The sequence below is a fragment of the Rhinatrema bivittatum genome, chromosome 1 (assembly GCF_901001135.1).
Source record: "Rhinatrema bivittatum chromosome 1, aRhiBiv1.1, whole genome shotgun sequence".
NCBI classification, from domain to species: domain Eukaryota; kingdom Metazoa; phylum Chordata; class Amphibia; order Gymnophiona; family Rhinatrematidae; genus Rhinatrema; species Rhinatrema bivittatum.
This window is the reverse complement of record NC_042615.1, coordinates 60211149-60237488: the sequence shown is the minus strand read 5'-3', so window position 1 is coordinate 60237488 and position 26340 is coordinate 60211149. Positions and strand designations below refer to the sequence as shown.

The 26340-nt window shown below is 41.3% G+C and overlaps 1 protein-coding gene across 4 annotated transcripts in view; it reads right to left on the bottom strand.

The window, feature by feature from the left end:
- TRIM2 (tripartite motif containing 2) overlaps positions 1 to 26340 on the bottom strand; it is a 231841-nt gene that overhangs the window by 136388 nt on the left and 69113 nt on the right. Inside the window, exon 2 of one of the 4 annotated variants that reach the window (XM_029609453.1) lies at positions 2908 to 2992. The exons of 2 other annotated variants lie outside the window; for them this stretch is intronic. The gene's annotated coding sequence lies outside the window, so the exon portion shown is untranslated. Of the gene's footprint in view, positions 1 to 9; positions 149 to 2907; positions 2993 to 26340 lie in introns of those variants that run through there. One more of the 4 variants, XM_029609172.1, reaches the window with a different exon arrangement.

The following is a 26340-nucleotide window of genomic DNA, read 5'->3' as shown; positions in this document are numbered from 1 at the left end:
AATACATACCAGTTTTATAAAAATGGAGGACTGCTGTTTTCGTTGTCCCTGTATACAAGCGGAATTTCCTCGTTATTCATCTCACGCAGGCAAACCAGCAGAGAGAAAGTACATTTACTTTTCCCCAACGAAGGTCTCTGCTGCAACCGATCCCCTCCCCCCCCCCCCCCCCCCACAGCTCCCCCCTTTCCTCCCGTCTATGACCTCCAAGAGCAAGACACAGCAAAAAGACCCGGCTTGTTCATGTTTTGTCCTTGGCACTGCTTTGACAGATCCCAGTATCTGACAGATAGCAGTAACGGAAATCTAAGACAAGGAGGAAAACAATCCCTCTCTGGCCTGTTTCTGAATCTTATTAACTCACAAGATTTTCAGTTACCAGCTCTCCTGGCAAAAAAGTTTCCACTATCCAAGGCATGAAGTCATCTGTTTTTCATAGGCTTAAAAAAAAAAAGAAACAAACAGGCCAATAAACACAGCAATTATACTGTCCAGCGCTGAAAATATTTCTCATGTGCTGACTGAACTTCTAATCTGGGATGCTAACAAGTTTTAAAATAACTGTCGGTGTGTTCTTCCAAACTGGTCTCGAGTGTGGATGATGAAATGGCTCTGCGGCCAGCCAACCTCCAGACTGCTGGTACCCGGACACTGATCTTAAAAAAGGACACAGCTTAGATGCACCCAAGTTCTCATCCGGTGCCAAAAAATTGCCCCCACGCGCCTCAACACTTTCTCCGCTTGAATTCAGTAGGGTATTTCCAATGTTAAAGCCAAAAACGTTGTTTGCCCCGAGGCAAAAAACTGATAAAGCTGCACCCTGGGCCCTCAGCCCTGAAAATGATTTCAGACAAATGCATCTTTAACAAGTGACCTGTACGGACTTCCGTTCAGTGCGCGTGTGGCCAGTCAGCAAGCCAACCTTTTCTTTCCCCCTCATTCTGAAGCTATCCTGTAGCAGTTTCATTTGAAAATGCCATCCAGCATGCCCAGCAGGAGACAGGGTTTCACGAAGTTTGCTAAATCATTCAAAAAAAAAAAAAAAAAAAATTGTACCAGAGAGAAGCAGGAGGCCTGGCACGCAAACTAAGATTCCCGTTTCAGATGAAAACCGCACCTGCAACTCTACCCTCAGGAAAAAGAATCAAATCATTCATTTAGCTTCAGAAGGGAGAGAGAAGGAAGGCAGCTAACACACATCAGAATGAATACCTCGCAGGAAGGGGGAAAAAGAATTAAAAAAAAGAAAAGCATTGGACTCGGTTTGCTTGAACATTTTATTCTCTACACCACAAGCTGCTAAAGCACCTCCGGGCTCACTCCCACTGCAGGTGCAGGGGAGGAAAGAGAGTCTCCGGAAGACACTGCACCCAACCTCGGCTGCACCTTGGCTTTCTACTCAACGTGTCTCTTCTTCTACTTAGTGGCCCTCTGGTGAATATTTCCAGGGAACAGGGCCACAACATACAGGGCCCGGCCCGGGTTCCTGAAACTGTGAGAGGCTGAAAACATCTCCTGTGACGGATGGTCCTTAAATTGGCCTCCCCTGCAATCTGCTTCATTTAGGAATGCCAAAGGGCCCAGGACCTGGCAGAAACTTTTTTTTTTACCCCGCCCAACAAATTCTAACTAGGCCAGTTTTTGGTTTTGGTTTTGTTTGTAAGTAGCTTTAGCTGCAGGAGGGGGGAAGTGTTTTACAGAACGTTACTGACGCTTATCTGGCTCCCACTCCTGAGACAGGCGGTGAAAGTCAAGGCAGAGGGCAGCACTGCCAAGAGTCAATAAAGAAGCAAGAGAGACGCACAGAGGTAGTGCAGTCTCCAACACACCCAGGAAAACAAAGAAAAGATCCTCATAGCGTGACCTTGATGTCACTGAAAGCCAAGGCTGCGAAGTCAGATCCTAATGTAATGTCGAGAAACCAGGTGCACCCAACACCAGGGGTACTCCAGCATGATCATGGAAGTGTCGGCAAAATATGCAAATAAATGCATCCGCCATTTAATTATGGCCTCCGCAACGCCTCTGGCCAAGCTCATGAAGGCTGATTCACCTACAGCTTTACGTGGAGTTTACTGACCTTTGAGCCCTCTATCCCAAATAGATCTATTTCAGCTCACATCCAAAGGCCTCTCAAGGCGAGTGAGACGCTGCCAAAGCAGCAAACACAGCAGATGAAAACCATTTGTTCTGTGTGCACACCACCACATCCTCCTGGAGGCAGAGCAGCAATATGTGGCAAGGCTCCAAGACAGAAAAGAGGTCAGTGAGGATACCTCGCAGACAACACAGAAGCAGCAAAGACTGCAGTGCGCACCACAGCCACTAATAGGCAGCAACATTGCCCATCCAGGGCAAACCTCAAAAGCTCATGCATGCATCCAGGACACTGGCCCTTTGGAGAGGCTGCTGCATGCTCTGGGTAATCAGGGAAAAAGGGAACCGAGAAGAAAATCAGATAAAGGGTAATAGCTACACTCATGAGAATGAGCAAAGACTGGAAAAGCAGCATGCACAGACGGGAGCAGGCATACAACAAAATCAAGAAAGGCAAAGCTAAGCAACATGACAAACACACACAAAAAAAAGCACATACCTTTCTACTGCATGAAACAGAGGCCCATGCCAAAAGTACAGAGAGGAATCTGTGCCAGAACACACATACCCATGGGGTATGCCCTGCACTGTGGAAAAGCTGAACCAAATGGCACCACAAACAAGACAGGAGAACACCAGCATGCCAGAAACAGACATCATATGATGCAAACACAGGCAAGGTGCCATTGCTGGACAATGACAGATATACACAATGAGGTCTGTCTCCTCCACCAGCCACAGCTGGTATTCTGGATCTTATAACCCTGTAGGCTTTCATTGGGCCAGTCGAGCAAACCTCATTTCCTCCACCTTTTATCTCCTGGCAGTGTGAAGGAAGGGTGCCCTACTCCAACCCCCAAAGCAGAAGCAGTGTCATCACAGGGTCTAGGCTGGTCTGTAAAACATCAAAAAATAAGATAGACATTAGTGAACGGAGTCCAACAAGTGCAAATCAAAGCAGTCTAGAGAAAAGAATCTTACTATGGCAATGCACATTGGACACAACGTGTGCCTAACCTTCCCTTTCCACACGCAAAAATAGGAGACAAGACATGCCAGACTTACTAGATGCAGGAGGAGAATCTATCAAGGGCAGCCCCTCCTCGTCCCAGTTTTGATCCCAGAGAATCAGCTGCAAGAAAGCCAGAAAGCAGCAGCCAGGGATGGAAGAGCTGCTGGGCAGTGTTGGCCAATGTGACTCTTGGTCTGACAATGAATATAAGTACATGATACCAGCACGTCTATATTATAGCTAGCACCGTCACGAGAGCATTTAAAGGGCCCAGGTCTGCTTGCGTTGCCTAGCCACAGCTAACAGACGTGCTCTGCTCTTTGGGGATCATAAACAGCAGTCTTTTCAGAAAAGACAAGAGTAGAGTGAGTGATACGCCATTTTTTTGGCCCCCAAATGTTTCCATTTCCATTTCCATGTGTATGGCACGGTTACCTCCTCGGTGCTGGCCATGCACTTGCTCAAAGCAGCAACGGCAGAGGGCGAGAGCAGGGCAATGCTATATTAGGAGCACTACATGCATCTGTATGACGGATGTGTTGTGCAAAGTGAAAAGGATGCGTGCAGGAGTGGCCTGCACGAAGGCAGAATCTTCTCTACTGTGGCTGAGGATGCAAGGGAGGTGATGCAGTGATAAGAGCCCTCCTATGTGCCAGATGAGAGTCCGCTGCCCCTACTCTTGCTGGCCTGGTCGATGTGTGGAACGGGAGTTGGAAAGCCATGACAGCAGTACAATATTTGAGGCCTGCATGCTGCATGTCAGGGCAAGATGTGTGGCTGAAGTCTGAGAATGTTGTCCCTTCCTGCTGGACGGAGATTAAAGAGAGTGAGACATTCTGACACACGCTGGCTTTGCATGCCAACAGTTTATACTGCACTGTAGCCTGTTAAACTATTCAAGCTTTTTTTTTTTTTATAATTGGTTTGGAGTATGTGAGTACTAGTTTTCCCCATTGATTCCTATGGAGTGGGGCTGAATAAGTGTTGACAAGAATATGTAAATGAGGCAGGCTTGTGATTGATGCATGGCAGATATTTTTTGCTTGTCTTTATTTTGCACCGATGTTACGGCCTGTGCCTTTTCTTCATCTATTTCTATAGAGGACAGACATCAACAGAGCGACTTTACATTTCCAAGAGAGATATACGGTAATTAGGGTCATACATATTGTAATCAGTTTTATAATTCATTCTGTGCCCTGGAGCCCACTTAAATCTCAAATCTCTCATTAGATGCTCATTATTGCTTAAATTGCTGCAATTCAGTCTATCACACATTCTCTGCTCAAGCTTTGAATCCTGCTTCTCCCCCCCCCCCCCCCCCAATCTCCTGCCCTTCCTGAATAACTATTCACAATCACTACAGCCTCCTTTCTGGTTTCAAATCGGACAAATCAACCCTGTCGACTTTGCAACCACGTATTTCCTCACCCCTCACTACTCTGCACAGAGCAGTGGGTTAATCTGATCCACATATTGTCTCATTTTATTTATACTTCATAAATAACAAGCTTCCAGATAAAGTAGGGTTATTGAGTAATATAAATCATATGTAACCCTCCCTCCAAGCATTCTTCTGGTGGGAGGCAGGCACCACTCATTACCAGACTGAATCCTGACTCTCCCCTTCAGTTACAGTAGGAGTTCTAAGATGGGGAAGGATTTTCAAACAAGGCTCAGTGTGAGACTTGTACGTTTTACCACAGACACTTCACACCATGGTAGTGCTCCAAAATAAAAAGTCTTTATTGCAAAACTTCAACACAAATTATATGGCACATGCCATAATACAGTATTGAACAAATCAATTGGGGTTTCTTATCCTTTTCTGCACCCTTCTGAGATCCAGTCTTATCTTCTAGAAATTGGGTTTCTGTTGGACCAGTGTTGGGTTTCTGACTTTCCAAGGTCTCTCTGTCATATCTTTTTTTCCCAATAATTTGATCTCTGCTCCACTCTCCTTTCCTTGCATTTCTCAGACAGAGTACTGGATAGATAGCTCTTTCTTTTATCCTCCCCTAAAGGTTTTGCACGTGGATAGCACATAGGTTTATCAGCTGGATTGGCTAATCTGTTTCTCTTTTGCTCCCAAGGAAAACAGTAACTCCCTAACACTTCTGTTCACTGCTAACCTGGAACTTTAACCAGAGTTTTCTTATCTCAAAGAAAAACCCAAGAGAGATTTACTTCCTCAGCCTGAGAATACTCTCCACTCCAGATAATGACTCGGGAACAGACAAGTGCACCTCCACAGAGACAGAATGTGTGACACTACCAACAACCCACTATAACTCAGAGGCAAGAGGCCGACAGCCTCTTCTCTCCACATTTCACTAACTCTCCCCTAGATTCTTCCCTTGGGTCACTATATTAAACCTCGGACTACATTTCTGATGCTTCTTCTATACAGAGAGGGCCACAGCAAACGATTCAATCCATTTATTTGCCACAGAGGTTAAAGCAAGTAATGCAAACTATTTCCAAGTACATTCGAAGCAAAATGCCTGTGAGAGAGTCAGTTGAACCACTAGATGAGCAAAGGGGTAAAAAAGGGTGGTCACAAAGGGCAATATGTAAACCGATATGATGTGTATTTTAATGTCAGTATAAAAAAAGCTGTCAAATAAATAAATAAATAAATAAATAAATAAATAAATAATAGAAAAACTAAATGAACTATTTGCTCCTGTCTTTACTGAAGAGGTTGTTGTAATTATACCTACACAGGAAACATTTTTTGATGGTGACGACTCCAGGCAACTAAACAAAATCATTGTAAAACTGGAAGATGTAAAAAATCAGATTGACCAAAGACTAAAGAATAACCGATCACTGGGACTGGATGGTATGCGATCCAGAGTTCTGAAGGAAATCAAACTCGAAATTGCAGACCTGTTCCTGATGCTTTGCAATCTATCATTTAAAACTGCCATGGTACCAGAAGGCTAGAAGGTGGCCAATGTGATGCCAATGTTTTTTAAATTTTTAAATCTTCTTTATTAAATTTTTAGAAACAAAAACCACACCATATAATTCTGTAAGAATTTCCTGGGCAGTGTTTGTACTCTGCCTCCTGCCCAGCACAATCTGTTCGCATATTACATCAACCATAAACATCAGTCAGAACATGTTACCCCTCCCACCACCACCTCTCCCCCACCCCTCCTGTCTTGAGTATCAAAATGAGGAGTACCACCAAGTAACCTCATCCTAAACCATGTCTGATAAGGTCAATGTTTTAAAAGGGCTCCAGGGGTGAACTGTGAAATTATAGACTGGCGATTCTGACGTCAACGTTGGGCAAAATGGTAGAAGCTATTCTTAAAAATAAAATTAACGTGGTTTTTGCATCGGGAAATCTCGCCTTACCAATTTACTCAATGTTTTTGAAGGTGCAAATAAACCTGTAGATAAAGGAGAACCAGTTGATACTGTGTATTTGGCTTTTCGGTAGGCAATTGACAAAGTCCTTCATGAGGGACTTCTCAGGAAATTGAGAAGTCATAGGATTGGAGGTGGTATCCTATTGTGGATTACTAACTGGATAAAAAGACAGGAAAACAGAAGGGAGAACTAAATGGTCAGTTTTCCAAATGGAAAAAGGTTGTTAGTGAAATATCCCAGAGGTCTGTAGTGGGACCTGGGCTATTTAGCATATTCATAAATAATCTGGCAAAAGGAACAATGAGCGAGGTGACCAAATTTGCAGAAGACACAAAATTGTGAGTTGTTAAAACAGCAGCAGATTGTGAGGAACTGCAGAAGGACCTTGTGAGACTAGGAGACTGGGCATCTAAATGGCAGATGCAATTTAATGTGGACAAGTACAAAATAATGCACATAGGGAACAATAATCCCAACTACAGGGATGCAATGCTGAGTTCTATGTTTGGAGTCACCACCCAAGAAAAGGGCCTAGGAGCCTTTGAGGGCAATACCCCGAAACGTCCAGCTCAGTGTACAGCGACAGTCAAAAAGGAAATAGAATGTTAGAAACTATTTGGAAAGGAACAAAGAACAAAACCGAGAATATCATAATGTCTCTGTACAGATTCATGGTGTGACCACACTTTTGAGTACTGTGTGCAGTTCTGGTCATCCCCATCTCAAAAAAAAAATAGAAGAGAGAAAAGGTATAGAGAAGGGAGACAAAAATGATAAACTGAATGGAAAAGCTCTCTTATGGAGAAAGGCTAAATAGATTGGCATTCTTTAGCCTAGAAAAGAGGCGAGACAGTGGAATTTGTTGCCAGGGGATGTGGTTAGTGCTGTTAGTGTAGCTGGGTTCAATAAAGGTTTGGATAAGTTCTTGGAGGAGAAGTCCATTAACTGCTATTAATCAAGTTTACTTAGGGAATAGCCACTGCTATTAATTGCATCAGTAGCATGGGATCTTCTTAGTGTTTGGGTAATTGCCAGGTTCTTGTGGCCTGGTTTGGCCTCTGTTGGAAACAGGATGCTGGGCTTGATGGACCCTTGGTCTGACCCAGCATGGCAATTTCTTATGTTCTTATGATTGAAATTTATAAAATCATAACTGGGGTGGAATGAGTAAATAGGAAACTGTCATTTACCCTTTCAAATAAAACAAGGATTAGGTGAAACTAGCAAATGGCAGATTTAAAACAAACCTTAGGAAGTATTTTTTCACTCAGCACACAATCAAGCTATGCAATCTATTGCCAGAGGAAATGGTCTAGTGGGTTTCAAACACAGGCGGGACAAGTTCCTGAAGAAAGGTCTATAAAACAATTCATAGCCAGGTAGACTTGAAAAAGCTAGCATTTACCTCCAGGGCTCAGACACAAGAAATAGAAACTACTGGGGGTCCTTCGTGTACCTGAGATCCAGAATGGCCACTGTCGGAGACAGTCCACAGAGACCAGCATCCTGTCTCCGATAGTGGCCAGTCTGGATCTCAAGTACTTTTTGGGATCTGCCAGGCACTTGCGACCCAAACTGACCCACTGTCAGAGACACAATACTGGGCTCCATGGACCTTGGTCTGATCCAGCATGGCACTTTTTATGTTCTTACTACACTTCCTGACTCCAACAGGTGCTCCTGGGAGGGGAGCACAGAACCTGGTGAAGGGCCCACGAGCTCCTTTACACACACAATTTTTTTTTTTTTAAGCGTTTCCAAATACCTATTAAAGGAATAATGATATGGTCATGGATTTACTGTATTCCAAAGCACATACTGTAACACCAATACCTAACCTCTGAGCTTCATCATTAAACCTGATACTTCACTTTGAAAGCATATACAGCGTTCCTCTCTACTTTACATTCAGACAACATTCAACAAGGCATGGATCTATGCAGTCTGGGTAAACAAGCATCGGGGTAACTTGCTTGATGCGGCGGTTACTACCCATAACCATTAAGCCTTATGCTCACCTTTGATGCAACTCCAACATTACTGTCTGCATGAATGGCAGGGGGTGGCAGGAAATTTGAATCAAACCGTTACCAACAAGGTCCCTGAACTTGGTGGTCGGTGAAACAGATAAGTATGGGAAAATAAATGCGGGAGCTTGCTGGGCAGACTGGATGGGCCGATTCGTCTTTTTCTGCCGTCATTTCTATGTTTCTATCATATGCCACCATGGTACTGACCTTAGTTGTCAGAATGGAAGGCATTTTACCATACCTGAATTCAATAAATGCAGATTCCTCCTCTGGGATGGATGTATTTTGTTTGCTGCCAATATTCTCATACATCCAGACTTATTTACTGAAGTCCAATAGCAAAAGCTCTAACTAATGTGAAGGAGAACCTTCATCACATACACAGATAATAAATGGACTTCACACTAAGATAAGTAAGCAACAATATATTACAGCACACATCCCAGGAGTAATGTGAGCCACCAAGCCAAGGTTTAATTTATCTCAACTAGCAGGAAGTGCATCGAAAATTCTTTAATGCACACCCTGAAGTGTGTCATTGCACTTAGAAAACCAAGATTCAGGAAACCTATATAAATCTGAAAAGAATACAATTTTATGTTTGTTTTACATTCATAGTTTAGGTGTACGCTTTCCCCCAAAATATGCAATCTGCGGCGATCCATGTATGCCTGTCCACAATTTCATATTTTAGTTAGGACAATGTCAATTCTTCTAGTTTCTCATTAGATTATTTAAAACAGCGAGCATAAAACCACATCATACTGACCTGCTGGTTTATAAACCTAGATTTGCTGCCCTGCCCCTGCAAATCTACATTGTCTTAACAGCAGATTAGTCATAAAACACTGAATCAGCATCTTTTAGCCAATCTAAAATGTGTTTCTTGCGTCAAGAGCTTGGGAACAGCTGGAGGAGTGCGTGATTACTGTCACAGTGAGAGCATGGCACCAGCATAGCTTAAGGTTGTTTGACTAATGGTGAGTTTGCAGATCTGTGATTATAAATGGCAGTCTTTGCAGGATATTGCAGCATTTAAAAAAAAAAAAAAAAAAAAAAAAAAAAAGATTTATTTTGACTGGACAGCATCCTCCTGCTCTTTTGCGCTTCCATCTCAGTCGGAAGCGGGGGCTAGGGGATCTGACTCAATTAAGCAGCTCATTTATTTATTTATTTACACAACACTTGATTGCTCGGCCTTAATCTTCCAAAATCACAGCAAGGTACATTATTCAAATAATGCTTAAAATACACAATTATGCACAATAGAAAACCAAAAGTTCACAGCTGCCCAGGGATTTTTCCTATTTTTTTTTAATCTCCCCCTTCCCATACCCCCACCATGCTTAGCGTGGTCACTGCAGTATGGTCACCATCCACCAGGGCGCCTTCAGGAACACTGCAATCATGGGCCCAGAATACAGGCATGACTAGTGTCACCCCTTAAGCAATGACCGTGACTCCCCGCCACGAGCTGTGAGCTCTGTCTCCACAGCATCCTCTGTCCACCTGGGGGGGGGACGGGACAGAAGACCCAACTCAGGGATCAAACTGAGGACCTTCCACACGATCCTGCTCAGCACTTGCCACTTTAACCACCAGCTGGCCCAGAAAAGATATATTTTAATAGTTTGCTCAATTATCCTACTTTTGAAATTAGATATCTACTTTTTCTTAACTGAAATATTATTTAAGGAGCAGGTGGACAGTGATCCAGGAAATCCAAGATGACGGATGCCAGGCTTAAAAATTCCTTGTGCTCAGAACAATGAATACTGTCCATTCCAAGACATACATTGAAATAATGTTTTTAATCATACATTTTTGAAAGAGCTACAACAGTATTCTTTTACGCCAAAACCATACACAGCCATGTCAATCCCATATAAAACAAACTACTGATACACAAAACAATGTACCTTTCCAATAACACAGAAATATATACATAAACCATCCTTCCCTGACAATGTATAACCCCCCTCCCTTTAAAACTAAACCCTATCACTAGCCCACCCCTCCGTCCCCATCCATAGATTCCTATAACCTACTGCGAATCACAAAATTACAACAGCATGTGATAATATTAAATAAGATTTCAACCTTTGGCCTAATATGCAAAAGTTACTCCAGACTCAGTAAAAGGAAAGGCAGCTAAATTCTTTAAGGGCGCACTTAAGGAAATATACATCTCACTATTCTGTAAATAGGTTTGGTTCCAGGAATTTCCAGTTCCTAAGAATCACACTTTGTGCCAAAAGCATGGCCATCCTACCCCAATGGCTGTCATGGGTACCTACAGTCCCTTCTCCCAGAATGGTCCAGCTCGTTTCCGTACACTGCTCTCTCGCCTGAACCATTACCATAAAATGCAATACCTGCTGCCAAACCCCTAATATCTTCGGTTCTAGGACATGATCAAACCACTTCTCTAAATGTTCCTTCTCTCCAACATTCCTGAGAGACTTACCCTATTTATCTTGTTAAGCTGTTTAAGACATCAATACATCTAAGAAAAAGTTTATATGCAGATATTTAACTCCATCTTATTTATCTGGTGCTTTCAAGGGCTTGCATTTCATTATGTTTTAATACTTTTTTATAACTTTTTATTTTTATTTAACACACAGACAGCACACAGCCTAATATCCCTATTGAAAGGTAATTCAGCAAGGTTTCAAGAAATGTACTGGAATACATATTTTATTCATAATCACGGTGCCTGTTAGGGTTGAACGGATATTGCACTCCTCTCTTCCTGCTCCTCTGTGCTATAGGTGCAGGCTTTCTAACAGGGTTAAGACATGTTTTGGACAACTGGCACTAGGAAAGAAGGGATATTACTTTTGTTTAAGACAGAAATGATTCCAACAATCAGGCCGATACAGTACAGTGCTCCGGTGGAGCGCACTGTTATCCCAGGTTTGGACGCGCGTTTTTGATGCGCTAGCTTTACCCCCTTATACAGTAAGGGGTAACAGCGCGTCGAAAACGCCTGCCTTTGGCCCTTTGGGCAGGCGTTAATTTCTGAAAGTATAATGTGCGGCTTGGCTGCTCATTTTACTTTCTGTATCCCGCGCGGGAATAACCAATAGGGCCATCAACATGCATAGACCCAAAAAACAAAGCGGTAGCCGATCCAGTGAGCTGTGTAACAGTGACGACAATGAGAATCGGATGATAACAAGCCCTGGTTTCTGGTCTGGGTGTTCAATGAATCTGTAGAACATCTGCTGTATGTCAGCTAGGCATTCTTTTTCAATGATTTCTATAAGTCCACCTGGCAGACCCATTATTTCAGCTAATGGCTCCTTACTAGAGCCATTAGCTGTTTTTGTTGATACCTTCCTACGACCACATGTATCTCAAGTACCATCCTATATAAGAGATTCAGCCCACATGATTACGACACTTATGGATTTACATATAGTTGATACAGATATAATTATGGCTACCTTAGATGTTGAATCTCTTTATACTAATGTACCACAAGATAAGGCAGTTAACATAGTAGAGCAAATACTTCATACATACAACACCAACTCTCGCATACCAAACCAATTCATCATTTAGCACTTACCAAGAATTTTTTCTCTTTTAATCGCGAATATTTCATGCAAATCAAAGGTGTAGCAATGGGGTCTCCGATGGCCCCCTCCATTGCCAACCTTTATGTGGCTGATTTTGAAAGAATGTTTTTAACAGACCATCAATTCAAAGACAAGATTTTATTATGGAAAAGATACATAGATGATGTATTTTTAATTTGGCAAGGCAGTATTGAGGTTTTATTGGAGTTTTTAGAATGGCTTAATAGTTTAGATTCTAATTTGAGTTTTAAAATGCAATCTAATTCAAATGAGATACCTTTTCTTGATATACTCATCAAAAGAACACATAGGGGTTTTGAAACAGATATTTATTACAAACCCACTGACAGAAATAAATTTTTAATGTATGAGAGCTGTCATAATAAGTCACTCATACGGAATCTGCCTTATAGCCAATTTTTGCGATTGAAACGTCTATGTACAGATACTCCAACATTCAGGATGAGATCAGAGCAGACAAAACAACGATTTCTGGAGAGAGGCTACCCTGAAAATTGTATAAACGAATGTTTTGCGAGAGCAGATCAACAGCAGCGCACTGCCTTATTACAACCCCGAAACAGACATGTGACATGTGACAAAAGAAAAAATAGACAAGGTTATATGTCCACTCACTTTCACTGGCTTATCACACAGCATCACACAAGTCATCAGGAAACATTGGCACATATTACAAGTTCTCCCCGTCTTTCAAGATAGACAAATAATGGTGGCAAATAAACGAGAGAGAAACTTAAAAGAATTTCTGGCACCTTCAGTTTTACCTTTGCCACAGTCTGATATTAAGAGATCAGTAGGACATAGCCCGTGCGGTGATTGTAGTGTTTGCACTGTGAATCTCAGAACACAGAGTTTGAAAATTCCAAACACAGATAGAATCTTCAAGCTCAATCAATTGAGCAATTGCAAAAGCTCATGCGTTGTATACGTGGCCATATGTCCCTGTAATAAATGGTATATAGGCAAAACCATAAGACAGTTTAATCGTAGGATTATTGAACATAAGAGCGCGATCAACAGACTAAAAGAAGGTAAACCAATGGTAGCACACTGCAGCGACACAGGTCACAAATTTACCGATTTTAAGTTTTGTGTGATACAAAAAATGAGTGCCAATTGGAGAGGTGGTGATTTGAATAGTGCACTCCTTAGAAATGAACAAAAATTCATTTATGAATTCAACACGATGACACCTTTTGGTCTTAATAGTGAATTAGATTTGGGAGTGTATCTGTAAGAACTTTGTGTCATTATTTTTTATCTTTTTTTATCTCTTATTTAGGAGTCAATATGGTTATTAATAATCATATGTACATGTCTTTTCATTTTACAAATTATTTTATCTAGATTTATTTTTTATTCTGTCATTTTTTAATGTTTCATTCATTCTTTATTTATTATTATTTTTTTACAGTTTTGATCCTTTGATTTTTTAGATTTTCACCATACATTGGTGACCAGTTTATATTTATCTATTTATGTATTTATCCATTTTTACATCTAGGTCATTATTTTTTTACAGTTTTGATCCTTTGATTCTTTGGGATGACATCATACATTGATGACCAGTTCATATTTATTTATTTATTTATCTAATTATTTTTTCACATACAGTTATTTTTAAGTTACATATTTTGAGATCATGGTATAAAACACATCGTGATTAAATAGAACTCTTGAAAGGGTCATAGCTTCCTTCAACTTCCTTCAGTTTCCTTTAGAGGTTTGCAGTTATTAGATTTTATTCTGTATGTTTTGATTGCATTCTTGAACCAAAAATACAGTATACATTATGACATTTACAAATACCAGTTGATTTGCAGATCGGTGGCATAGCATATTTTACTTTCGTGATCAAAATTTAATAGATGAGAGTGGTTTGATTGTTATGATTTTGGCGCGAAAAATCGCTCAAATATCGCGAGATTTTGTATAAATACCGCTATTTGCGGCGTCTTTTCCTTTTGACTAGCTGAAAGACGGCTCGTCTGTTTGAATGTAAGTACCGCTCCTGCACATCACAACTAGTTAGCTCCTTAATGTCTTTTTTAAGTATCTATACAGTTGGTTTGCTTTGGCAGTTAGCTGTTTCTGTTCACAGCATGCATTTTTAAGTTGGTTATGCAGTTCTGCAAACATTGAGTCTATAGCGAGTCAGTAATTTCAAATTAGCTGGTTCTGTTCACAGTATGAATCTTTAAGTTATCTATACAGCTCTGCAAATATTGAGTTCATAGCGAGTCAGTAATTTCAAATTGAGATTTACCTGCAACCACAGTTAAAAGTTAAAAAATAGAAATAAGCTTGTCTTTGTGATCATCCATAGTATGCTAGTCACTGCGAAGTTATGAGTGACATTACATACATTGGCGTGTGCAATAGCAGGACATTAATTCAAACAGTCTAAGAGCGCTGAACTTAGACTATTAACACTACTGTATTTCTTGTTCAATATAGTTGTTATATACGGAACGCTTTTTGACTCCAACGCTGGTATCACGTAGCAATGCTATGGTGATAAGAGAAAGTCTATTAGTTTGAGAAAGAATTCATCTGCGGCGAAGGTAGACCTCATTAAGTTTTCTATATACTATCTTTACACACCTGCCATTCCCATCAATCATCCTCAATTTTTCATTGTTTATCTCTTGTTTATTTTTCATTTATTTACTTTTCAATTTTCTTTATTTTATATCTGAATCCCTTTAGGATGTATTATTTCCCTATTTTTGGTTCTTTATTTTTGGTTCGAATACCTTTTTTACAAAAATTTTTTCTTTCACTTGTTTTTCAATTAGGCATAATCAATTTGATATCTTCCACATTGACCAAATCAAGTCCTGGATAAATGAAGTAAGCATTACATATGACTTTGCAATTCAATTTACAACCAATATTGACTCCACTGTTTATATTTTTATACATTTATGACACAAAGTCACCACCTCCAATCTCTTAGCATAACCTTGTTATTCAGTTCTGTATTAATTTTATGTTTGCCATACATTTATGTTGTCATTTAATTTATTGCATCCATAAGTACACACATATTCTTATACACATATATATGTAGTTATTTTGTTTTTATGTTTTTTAAATAGAATTGTTTTATGAGACATATTTTGAGTGAATGTATGATTATTGTCAGTTTTATATACATGTAATTTTTTTATATGTATGTGTTTTAATTATTTGTATGTCCATTTCTAGTTGCCCCTGAGGCAGCTCTGTGCAAGGGAGCGAAACTCGGCCAGAGTCGGGCATTTTAATAAAGGGCTTGTTATCATCCGATTCTCATTGTCGTCACTGTTACACATCAACATGCATATGCATTTGCATGTTGCGGGAGCTATTAGTCTCGGGGGGGGTTGGATGCGTGTTTTCGACGCGCTTAAGGGCAAAATTGCGCGTCAGCTGCCTAACCCGCTGAAAGCCGCTCCTCTTGTCAAAAAGGAGGCGCTAGCGACACGCTTTTACCGCGGGTCCTAATTTGCATAGGCCACCCTCCTGAATCGCGTGCCCAGGATAGTGGCCTGTGCACGTGCCGGGAGAGCAGGCGCTCGCCAGCAATCCCGGCATCCGCAAATTTTTCTGTATCGGCCTGACAATCAAGCCCAAGTGGTTCAGTCCAGGGCATTATCCCTGACAGATTGGGGATGACCATTCCCAGGTTCCCTCTACTCACAGATGCCATGAAAGTGTGGCCCAAGGTATTGGTAAGCTTTATTCATTGGAATGCCATTGGAAGTTATAGTTTTATGAGGTTAAAGCTGGTATTGGTGGGATATAAAACCCATTAACTAGCAGTAGAAGCCAGTCCAAGCACAGGAGAATACTATGAAGTATAGGAAGTGCATAATTAAGATGTGCAGGCTGAGCTCAGGTGTACTCTGTGGTAGTACAGAGTGTACTGAAGCGCGAGAGAGTCAGAGCTGAAGAGCACATGGAGAGAGAGAGGGACGGAACTCAATTTCCATACAGAGAGAGAGAGTGGGGTGGAGCTGGAGAGCACAGGGAGGGAAAGGGACAAAGCTCAGTTTGAATGCCAGCCATGCAGATGCCGGGCAGCGCTCCTCTTTATTATAGTTGGACATGAGTGCAAACAGAAGCTTTCCGGGCTGGGGATCCCAGTGCCTGCATGCTTTAAACAACTGAGCCCTTTATGGACAGGAGGGGGGCCAGCCCCCAGTAAACGCAGCAGCAGCTTTTCAGCGCAGGTTACAGAGGCAGGGCTGAAGTTTCAGGGAACGGTGCCAGCCTTTCCTTAGCCGGTCTCAGGTTCCATTTGTTTACAATATTAGATCTCGGCTCCTAACAGCACACAAGATAAGGTGGGGAGAGAGACCAAGGAGGTGAGTGGGAGAAATAATTGCACGGGTAGCACAGTCCGACTGTCACAGCCGAAGGAAAAGGTTACAAACCGAACAAGAATTGATGGACTAAACTGAGAAGACACACAGGGCTCTGTTCAGTAAGGACGTCATGTGGCTGTTGTGCCACGTTTTCGGTGAATGGAGCCTTTAATTCCTGCAGCCTCACGCGTTTACCCTCCACGTACACCCGTCACAGCTTTGCTTGGCTCTGCTTATCTGGTTCTCCTTTTGCAAATGCAACTGAAAAGGAAGACTACCTTCATTTATCGTTTATTTAATCATAGGCCAAGTGTTCATTATTTTTAATTATTTGATTTTTATGCAATTTAAAATGCACTTATCTTATGCATATGTGAAGAACCACTGCCGGGAGTGCCTATCAGGATGGCCAAAACAGATGGTTATTGATTACATAGACAGGAAGAAACTTGGGCCTAGGTTCATCAAATTGCTTTAAATAAAGCAGAAATATGGCGCGATAGTTCCTATGTTTAAAAAAAGGCACATGTTTAGGGAAATCTGAGATTTACCGCATTGAGAACGTACAAAACGTTAGTGCATAGTGTGTCCTTTTATGCATCGCTCATAATTTTTTTTGGTTGATATATATACCAACTTCCTGCAGCTGCCTCTGAGGGTGTGTGTCAGGTGTGGAAGGGAGAGGAGAGGATGTGAATTTTCGGTATGAGTTTAGAGAAGTGCTATATGATATCTGAATGCAGTGTTTTGTCTTCTGTTGCATTCTGTTTCCCTTTACCTTAGCCTCTATTGTTTATCTGTCTGAGAAAGCTTTTGCAAATTTAAGTTTGTCTGTCTTTGTATGGTGGTGGAAGAGTGGTGGTGGTAAGGAATGGTGTTGAGGAGGAGTGGTGGTGGTGGTGTGAGGAGCTGAAGAGGATGGAGAGCAAGAGGAGTGGGGAGAGAGGAGAGGCGATAAGAGGGGAGGAGTAGGAATAGGAGTAGGGACAGGGACAGGAGCAGAGATAGGGAGGAGGGAAGGGATAGGACAACATGAGAAGGGAAAAAGGCAGGAGAAAGACAGCAGGCTAGGGATAGACAGGGCAGGGGGGAGTTGGCAGGGCAGGTGCAGGATGAGGGGGGAGGAAGGGAGGGGAGCAGGGAATAGGAGCGAGAGCAAGGACAGTGACACCTCTCCGGAAGTGGAAATGACACCCCGTTCATCTGGCAGCCAGACATGATAATCGCCGGGGTCCTTGAAAATTACAGCATGCTGTTTGGGAACCATGCGGGCAAGACGTCCAGGGAAGCTAAGGACCAGAAATGGCGCATTATCACCCAGGTACGAACAGACTCGAAGGTAAACAACTTAGATCCCAATTTGAAAACATCATATACATGAAGGAATCTATATATAATACATTCAAATCACATCATATTGAATCCACAAATATTTTTGAAAAACATTTTACAAAATTTTTTATTACAAAATTGAGAGTCTGTGCTATGTGATTGATCCATTTGAACATTAAATAGGAGGGTCTACTGCACAGCCGCAGCATCTTGAGAAAGTAAGGTATTGTCTGGTGAGGAGCGTATCTTGGTACCACTTCAAAGTGAGTAGTGAATAGCTTATATCCACATATGGGGTTAAAAAACATGTTCACAATACATATGTATATTATTTATAAAAATCTATGGTAAGGTTTCTGACCATGGTGTATTTATTTTAGATGGATCAATTACTTGGAGAGTGGCTGTTTTCATGGCATGGCAGCATCAGGAAAGAGTAATGAATGGAGACTCGTTTTTGAATAACATTTGTCAGAAAGGAGATATCTTTAGTAATTTGTCTTTATTTATATGATAATTTATATGGATATATGTTTTTTAGAATTCCATATATATATGAAATTGAGAATATTTTGAAGATGCTGGTGTGAAATAAGTTGTCTGACGGCTTTAACTTTGTGAAGATGGGATTGCGTCATTATATGCCAAGGATCTTTAGTGTCCCCAGAAGAAGCCTTATTAGGCGAAACAGATTGCATCTAGAGTATGTAGAGACAAATTTAGTAGATTATTGGAGATGCTAAATGAAATGTGGTTTTTAATGCATGTGTGAGTGTAGTATCGTAGTTTAGATGTATGTGTGCGAGTGGGTTGTATGTGTTGGAAATAATGCAATAGATATTTATATCATTAAACATTTATGGTGGATATGGTGCAATTTTCTACTAGTTTGTATAACAGTTATACGTATTATGTGTTTTGTATTTTCTCAATTCTGGAATAAAAAATTTTGTAAAAGTTTATCAAAAATATTTGTGGATTTAATATGATGTGATTTGAATGTATTATATATAGATTCCTTCATGTATATGATGTACTATCACCCAGGCCATATCCAAGCTCAGTGGAGTAAGAAGATCTGAAGAGCAGGTGGCTCACTGCTACTGGAACATAAAGGCCCATCTGAAGAACAAGGTGGAAAGCCAGAATAAATATCTGCGGCAGACCGGAAGAGGAGCCCCTTGCCCCATCATGACCTCCATGGAGATTTGGCTCTTTTTAAAAAGGCAGTCAAAATGTTGTTTTTCAGACAGGCTTTTGGAATTAACAAGAGTGATTTTTAATAGAGAGGTTTGGCCTTTGTTCGCCGATAATGGGTTGCTGGATGAGTTTCTATTTTATTTGATATATATTTTGTTATGATAGGCAATGTGTTATGGATTTTATTTCATATGTATTTCATTGTAATGCTAAAGTATTGTACTTATTATTATACTATGCTTTGAGTTCTCTGATTGTAAGTATATAACCAACCTGTAAACTTGTAAACCGGTGCAGGCTTCATCTATAACTCTGGAGATTGCCATATTTTCTTAGGAAAACAGTTTATTCAGCATTTTAAAAAACATTGTCTTTGAAGAGAGTGAAAATTAAGGTACCCAGATCAAAGCAATATACTCCTATGGACTGTACTGTCAGTGTAAAAATGACTCCACTTTTTTAAGGCTTTAAAGGAATATCTCTCTACATATTTGCAACCACAGCATTAAAAGAAAGAGAGACCCAAATGCACGAAAAATGCAAACAAACAACGTAGCAGCCCTCGGTTTGATTACGGACGGTTGTGTTTAAAAAAAAAAAAGGTTGAACATTTTTCTCTTTAAAAATGCCTTTAATTTGGTGGATTGATTATGTCCCGTAGCCTGATCATGTGTTTTGCTGGGAAGCTCTGCTTGCTCTCTTATTGATCATCTTTGATATCGTTTGTAATTTGTTTTTCATTGTTCTTTGCATCAGTGCCTCCCAACCCTCTCTCTCCTGGACTCGCATCTATCCAGTCGGATGCTCTGCTGAATATACCTCCAAAGTTAGCCAGATAAGTTTATCCGGCTAACATTGCTATCCAGACGGTGACTGAATATGTATCCAAAGTTTTTAAAGCCTTTCTGTTTTCTGGCACATTTATTCCTTTTCTTCCAATCCCCTTCTGTCTTTTCTCTATTTATTACTCTTTTCTATCTCTCTTCTTTCCATCTCATTTTACTCCCCCCTCGCCCGTTATTTTGATTCTCTGGTCACTAAGGGGCGGATTTTAAAACTCCTGCGCGCGTAAATCCTGCCGGATTTACACGCGCAGGGCCCTCGCATGCTGGCGCGCCTATTTTGCATAGGCCGCCGGCGCGCGTAAACCCCCGGGACGCGCGTTACGTCCCAGGGCTTTCGAAACGGGGAGAGAGGGGGCGTGTCCGGGGGCGTTCCCGAAACGACGCGGTGTTTCGGGGGCAGGCCCGGGGGCAGGCCTGGGGGCGTGGTTGAGGCCTCCGGACCACGCCCCTGGGACCGGAGTACGGAGCGGGGCTGCCGGCGACGCGCGCAAAGTTACGCCTGCTTTCAGCAGGCGTAACTTTGCCGACAAAGGTAAGGGGGGGGGGGTGTTTAGATAGGGCCGGGGGGGGGGGGGGTGGGTTAGGTAGGGGGAGGTGGGGGGAGGGTGAAGAAAAGTTCCCTCCGAGGCCGCTCCGAAATTGGAGCGGCCTCGGAGGGAACAGGCAAGCCGCGCTGGGCTCAGCGCGCGCAGGTTGCACAAATGTGCACCCCCTTGCGCGCGCCGACCCCGGATTTTATAAAATCTGGTGTACTTTTGTTCGCGCCAGTGGCGCGAACAAAAGTACCGGCACGTGTATTGTTTTAAAATCCGGCCCTAAGAGTGTTCTTCGTTCTCCTTCAGAAACACTGATTCATTCTCCTGCTGACAACACAACCCTACTTGTTGGCACAAACCCACGGAGAGTGTCCTGTTGAAACACAGCAAACGCTCTCCCACCCTTACTCACGGTCGCAATCACACTTCCCTCAAGCCACATGGGTTTGAGTGTTCCCTCAAGGCCGGAGCACAGTAGAAATACCTTCCCATGCCTGGCTACCCTTTTCCCTCGTTAGCCCAGAGGCAATTTATCCTACCCCCTCCCTTCTTGAAGGTGCAATTTCATTTTTTTTCTTTACCCTTCCAAGAGGTAACCTTTTTTTTCTGTCACCCCTAGAAGCTTTCCTTAGAAAGCTTCTAGGGGTGACAGATTCTACTGCGCCGTGCAAGGCGGTGCTGGAAGGAGAGTGCAGCTCATTCCTCGCCTTGGCCCTGGGAATAAGCCTCAGAAAAGCTGTGGGAAGGTTGAGCCCTTCCTTGTGGGTCCAAGCAAGAGACCACTGAGCTACTTTCATTGTTCTCAGGCAGATACCTGACATATTCCAAAATGTCCAAATTTTATTTCAGTCACCCTGAACAGACTGCTCCTATATTCAGCCCCCCTTAATAATGCTTACCACATTCAGAAAAATTTTCCATTTCACAACAAACTTTCTACTCCCTTATCATTTACTGAGAAAAGAATTAAAAAAAAAAAAAGCCTTAGGACTGGAAAAAAAACATTCAGGCAAAAATCACCCATGCGACTAGAGATGCTCTTAATTTGGCAATCAAAACAGTCATCCTATTCACAAATAACAAAGCAGGGGCGGGGGAGGAGGAGAGGATCATTTGCATAACCCATAAGATGCCAAAACACAATGCCCGTGCTATATTATGCTCTCCTCTATTAGGTACTATTAAAAGTTACCTCAGAATCATACAGCCTGATACATAATTTGATTTCACAACCAGAAATGTTAACCCCCTTCCCTCTGGAAGGGGGTTAACATTAGGTACATGTTAACCCCCTTCCCTCCGGCAATTATACAACAAAATACTAAAAAAAAAAAAAAAGTAAATGCACAGCAAACTGAAAATCTGATTACCAACAAAGCATGTAAAGGCCACATTCTTTTAACTTTTCTTACGCGTGTAGTCTCTGCAGAAGTCCACTGGATCTACCAACAAAAATTAAAATGTGTAGGGTCTGCTGGGGTCCCTATTAAGGAACATGCTCCAAGTAGCAACATCAGGCAGTGCAGGGTAGGTTAAAAAAAAATAAAATGTGAGGTCTTTGCCACAGCAACCTCTCTGGAGGCTGCTATAATGGGGTCTATTTCCATATAATAGAACGATCATCCTACTGTCTGTGTGGCTTTTTAGTTTAAAGGGAAGGAGCTGTTCCTTTCACTTCCCTTGAAATGTTGAATGTGGTTTGTTTGGTTTTTTTTTTAACTTTCTATTTTACTGCAGGCGAGAACAAACTGACAGTGCACACAATCTGGAAGTACAATCATTTCTCCAGAGCAGGTAAAATCAAAGTGCAGCACACATCAGGCAGAGAACAATTCAAATTAAAACCTTGTTGCTCCAAGTTAGAAAATTTCAAGAGCGGGCCCCAAATTAAGTCAGACTATGTTCTTTCCTCTTTGATTTAATAAATCAGCCTTTCTATAAAACGTATTTCGCAGGACGGACATCATCAATATTTCCAATGAAGGCTATAGCGAAGCACACAGCCAATAACAGGGACACAAGAACATAAGATCTGCCATACTGGTCAGAACAAGGGTCAAACCCCTATTTTTCAGACAAAATGTGGGAGGGTTTGAAGTTTCTATCACCCTTTCTTGTCCCTCCAGATGTAGTCCCTCCGGTGAAACACAGACCATGTTATTAATGATACAACTTTGTGAAACCCCTAATAAACGTTTGGCTCTTGAATTTATGAGAATTGTGCTTTGGGAATTTTTATTGGATAGCCCTCTAACCTTTCAGCACACACTTGATTGCTGGATATTTATTTATTTATTTATTTAAAATCTTTTCTATACCGTCGTTAAGCTAGTTGCCGTCACAACGGTTCACAATAAGGCACATAATTTAAAACTTAAACGAGTTGAGTTATATTAAACAGGTGCCATCAAATACTGCAACATAGTTTCATATTAAATAGTATTCAGTGGTTGATAAGTCATGTCTACTTTAAGTATATTAGCTGTAAGATAAATTAACACTTAAGTCTGGTCCTCTATTGTTTCTAATAGAGGTAAAGTATATTAAAAAAATATATATATACACACATACACCATTCTAGTAAGCTGATGTGTGTGTGTGGGAGTTCTTTTGACTGCATCATACAATTTCCTGGATTCTACTCTTCATTCCCTTTGTGGTATGCTTGCTTAAATAGCCATGTTTTTAAACTTTTTTTGAATGCTTTGATGTCTCTTTGTGTTCTGATTTCTAAAGGCATTGTGTTCCATATTATAGGTCCAGCCAGGGATAGAGCCCTATCCCTTACTTGCGTTAGTCTGGCTGTTTTTACTGAGGGAATAGTTAGTAGGGCTTTGTTTGCTGATCTCAAGTTTCTATTAGGGACGTGTATGTGAAGGGCTGTGTTTAGCCATTCTGCCTTTTCGTCGTGTATTAATTTGTGTATGGTGCAAAGAGTTTTGTATTGAATTCTTTGTTCAATGGGTAGCCAGTGTAGTTCAATCAGGGTTTTGGTGATATGGTCTCTTTTACTTTTACCAGTTAAAATTCTTGCAGCTGTGTTTTGTAATACCTGTAGTGGTCTTATCGTGGTGTGGGGTAATCCTAGTAGAAGGGCATTACAGTAATCAGTGCTTGAAAAAAATGAATGCTTGTAATACTGACCGGAAGTCATTTGGTGTTAGTAGTGGTTTAAGTCTTCTGAGAGTCATAAGTTTGGCGTAACCTTCTCTTACTTTTAGAGATATATGTTGTTTCATACTTAGTTCCGTATCGATAATCACTCCAAGGTTTCGTACTTTCTCTGCTAATTGTATTTTTTGGTTGTAATTGATTGTGATTGGGTTTTGAATAATTGTGATGTTTTTTCGTTCAAGATGTAGGAATTCTGTTTTCTCTATGTTAATAACTAATTCCATCTGGTTTAATAGCTGTTTTATTATATCTAGATACATGTTGGCTAAGGTTAATGTTTCCTCAATTGAGTCATTAATTGGAAGTATTAATTGAATATCGTCAGCATATATGTAGTGTGAGATGCCCAGACCAGATAGCAGGTGGCATAACGGCAGCATGTATATGTTGAATAGTGTGGCAGATAGGGCTGATCCCTGCGGAACTCCTGTTTGAAGGTTTATTCTTTCTGACATTGTTTTTTTTATTTGCACTTGGAAATATCTGTTATTTAGGTATGATTTGAACCATTTGATTGTTGTGTTGCATAGTCCTATTTCTTCTAATCTATTTAGTAGGATATCATGATTTACTGTATCGAATGCCACTGATAGGTCCAGCATTACTAAAATGTAATGTTTACCATTGTCGAAGCCTCTCATGATGTTGTCTGTTAGCGTAAGTAGTAGTGTTTCAGTGCTATAGTTTTTGCGAAATCCATGTTGTGATGGGTACAGAATATTGTTGTCCTCTATGTGTTCTGCTAATTGATTTTGTACGGTTTTTTCTATTAATTTAGCTATTAGTGGTAAGTTTGATACTGGTCTATAATTGCTCAGGGTGAGTGGATCGCAGTCCTTTTTTTTCAGAATTGGTTTTACTATTGCTCCTTTTAGTGAATCTGGATACTTATTTACATTTATATACCACCCATACCATAGCCCAGGGCAGTTCACAATTAGTTACATACCATAACAAAATATAGTATAAACAATGAAAAGAAAATGAAGGCTATCAGCCATTATGAATCAGACACCAAAAAGGATAATGGCAAACGAACTGCACTTAACAACTCAGTCACAAGCTAACAGAGAGATACGTTTCTAGCACAGCCTTAAATGTCTTTCAGCAAATCTTATGGGATTGAATTCCAGAGTTCTGGAGCAGCAACCGAGAACCCACACTCCTTTGTGACAGCAAGCTGAGCCTAAAAGATAAATGGAATAACGCGAAGTCCTCTCAAGGAGGATCTCAAAGCTCAAGTTCAATTGTAAAGGTGGAGCATAGAGTTAACACAAGGGAAGGGAATCATGAGCCATTAATTTATGAACTAAGGGCAGACCAGCATCCAAGCAAACCAAAAAGAGGTGAAATCATTGGAAAAGTAATTCTAGAAATTTCTGTTTCAACCTCCCCCCCCCCCCCCCCCCCGCCAAATAGAAGATGTAAATCTGCAGGACCATCACATGTAAAAGAAATCCCCCCCCCCCAAATGCCTTTAATTTGGAAAAATCAATCCATATCCTATAAGTAATATGCATAAGTCTCATCATTAGTTCAATCCTCCACAAACATATTTTATGAAACAACTTTCGCATTTCCCTCAACCCCTTTGTCTAAATTAAGACCTAGCTCCCTATTCCATTTGTCCCTCAGATCACATGTACTATCCAGACCGAAATTTAGCATCTAAAAATTCCCCTACGTAAAGCAAAAATACCTTTTATTATTAGCTGCACTTGACACAGAATCTCCTCTACCCAGTTAAGTTCCCTGAGGCGCTTGCCTAAGCCGAAGGTGTGCGTTTAATGAGGACCTTCAAAGTTCAAATTCCCTTTTCAGAGATTCAAAGGACTTCAGTGAAGAAAATTCATACAACTGCCAAAGACATCTCAACCTCTCAGCTTGCTAATCATGCAGATCTGGAAGAAAAGTGGAGACAGCTAAACCAGGATAATTTCTCAGAGAAGCTGTGGGAGAAAGTCTGTCTGATGTTAACCTTGCAACTTTCAGCATTGCTCTCCATACTTTCAACGTATGCCCCCAATATAGGGCTACCAAAGCATATTCTACCCATAGGGGACGCAGAAGGTGAGAACAGTCAAACATGCAAAGACCTCTAACATTATCCATGAAGCAGGGATATCTGCACTAATCGATTCTCTGTCTCCTACCAGCTGTGCAATAATAAAATTGTTACATTTGGAAGAGTCAGCCACCATCGACTTTTATTCAGCCACAATGTACTCAGCTTTTATCCTAGGTGGTTAACTTTGCCACATAAAGTTCATAATTGCACTAATAAGACAAAGCAAAGCCAAAGCCAGTATATCACAGGGAGTTTACTGTAAAAGGAAAAGCATGTTTAATATATTTAATCCTCCCTGCCCAGGAAACAGGAAGATAAGACCATAATATGGGCAGCCTGGACTGACGCTTCTGCCCAAGCCCGCCCCTTTTACAACCAATAATTCACACACACTGAATTGGAGGTCAACAGGCTGCAGCTTTATTAAACACCCCGGAGCCCGAGCCATACAAACATATAATCTTGAATTCCCCCATTTCGTTCATCAGCCACAAGTCAGCAAGATGGGCAACCCAGGCTATCCCAGCCTGCAAAACATGTAAACCCAGGCTGTCCCGGCCTGTATGAAGCGCCCCCTTTATCATGTTCCCACGACTCCCGCCACCATCGAGCAAGGAGTCGAATAAATCGACCCCCGCCACCATCCAGCAAGGAGCCGTACCAGCCACAACTCCACCCAGTTGTTTGGCTAGGGACCACTGA